At 39.0% G+C, this 1,967-nt stretch overlaps 1 non-coding gene across 1 annotated transcript; it reads right to left on the bottom strand.

The window, feature by feature from the left end:
- Positions 1-1,599: 1,599 nt before the first annotated feature.
- LOC141597644 (small nucleolar RNA R71) lies at positions 1,600-1,706 on the bottom strand. The gene has a single exon (XR_012522868.1). It is a non-coding gene; the product is annotated as a small nucleolar RNA R71 (small nucleolar RNA).
- Positions 1,707-1,967: the final 261 nt, after the last annotated feature.

Raw genomic sequence — 1,967 nt, 5'->3', positions numbered from 1 at the left:
ATCAAGCATCAAGTACTTCTTTTATTCTTACTTTATTATTGGAATCATTAGTAGGTATAATCTCTTAATCCCTTTTTAATTATTGCTAATTACTTTCATTTGTTCATCATGTTTCACTTTGTTAGTATGATTGACAACCTTGCTAGCATGTTCAATATGATGATGAGTGAGTAGTTCCTTAGCTAGGGTTAATGGGTAATTAGGGGAAACCAACATGGGGGATGATTCATGCTTAAATTAATATGATTACATAGTTTATTCGCTTGCTTGTTGTGAATCTCGAGTCATGCACATGTTATGTTTGATGAAATGCGAGCCTATGAATCCTTGCATTTTTTACCCACCATCTATCCTTTCAATGAGACTTGTAAGACATAAACCAACTCGAGTCTTATTAGACCATGCATGTTGTTGAGTAGGTAAGATTAAGTCGACTTGTAGGTGTTGTACAATCTAATCGATTCGGCTCCGGGACCCAAACTTTCCTAGGATTGTAAGATATAACCCAACTCAATCCATCACAACAATAATTGCTTGCTTATAATTTGAGAACATGTTTGTATGATAAATTCCCATGATTCCCCTATGACCCCATGATACCCTAGTGCTTTTAATCAATTGTTTACAACCCTTTTAATTCATCTTGCTTGTTTACTTTCATTGCTATTTAGTTTAGTGACCTCCTACATCAATCCAAATTGTGACACCCCTAAGACACCACTAGTTTCAATTGAAATCTCATCTCAATTCCCGTCCCTTGGGATCCGACCTTTACTTGCCTCTTTACTAATTGTAGAGTTGTTTTGTGAAGTTATAAATTGTGTTTTGACTCGACCGTGACCCAACGACCACATCTATTTGTGAACACGAAACGGACCAATCAAAAAATGGCGACGTTGCCGGGGACGGTGTTAGCTTGATTTAGATTTCTTTAATTGCTATTAGTTGTGTCTTTCTTTGCCTTGGGGAAGTAAAACTCCTCAAGGTTTGTTCTAATTGTTTTCAAGTTGTTTGATATTTTGCATGTCTAGAAGGTCACAAGGTGACTTGGTACCTCTTGATCGTGAAATTGAAAGAACTTTGACAACCAATAGAAGATTTGCTAGGTGAAATTTGAGAGGTATTAGTGAGGTTGTAGATATTCAACCAACTATTGAGTTCATCAACCCTTTTGCAAGAGAAGGTGAGGAGAACCCAACACAAAACCAACCACAAAATCAACCCACAATGCCTATGTTTTCATCACATTCCGTACCAACCGAGGATAACCTACCCAATGGTACTCCCACACCACAACATCTAACCGGAAATTTTATTGCCAAATCCGCCTTTATCCAATTAGTCGAAAGAAGCCAATTTGGGGGGATGCCTAGTGAAGACCCTCATTCTCATATGGAGGCTTTTTGCGATTACTGTGATGCGATCTCACAAACCGGTGTAACTCAAGACCAAATTCGATGGGTCTTATTTCCTTTTTCTCTAATTGGCACCGCCAAACAATGGTTGAAAGGCCTTGATAAGGCTACTCTCGGAATAGACTCTTGGAAGAAGTTGGCTCTAGCTTTCTACAAAAAATTCTACCCACCGGAAAAGACAAACATGCTAAGAGCTCAAATTACGGGTTTTAAGCAAAGGGATGAAGAATCTTTGTATGAAGCTTGGGAACGGTTCAAGGAAATTTGTCGCTCATGTCCTCACCATGGACTTAGCGAATGGTTCTTGGTTCAACAGTTTTGAAACGGTCTTTATGAAGACTCAAGAAATATCCTTAATATGGGATCGAATGGGATGTTCACCGAGGTTGATGACAACCAAACTTGGAGCAAAATTGAAGAGATGGCAATCCACAATTCACAATATAGTAGGCCTCGCAAGGCCACTAGAGGAGGAAAGCACGAAGTGGACGCCGTTACTCAATTAGGTGCTCAACTTAGCTCCCATATCGATACTATCAACTTGAAGTTCGA

Source organism: Silene latifolia, chromosome 8 (genome assembly GCF_048544455.1).
Source record: "Silene latifolia isolate original U9 population chromosome 8, ASM4854445v1, whole genome shotgun sequence".
Taxonomy (NCBI): Eukaryota; Viridiplantae; Streptophyta; class Magnoliopsida; order Caryophyllales; family Caryophyllaceae; genus Silene; species Silene latifolia.
This window is presented reverse-complemented; position numbering and strand designations above follow the sequence as displayed.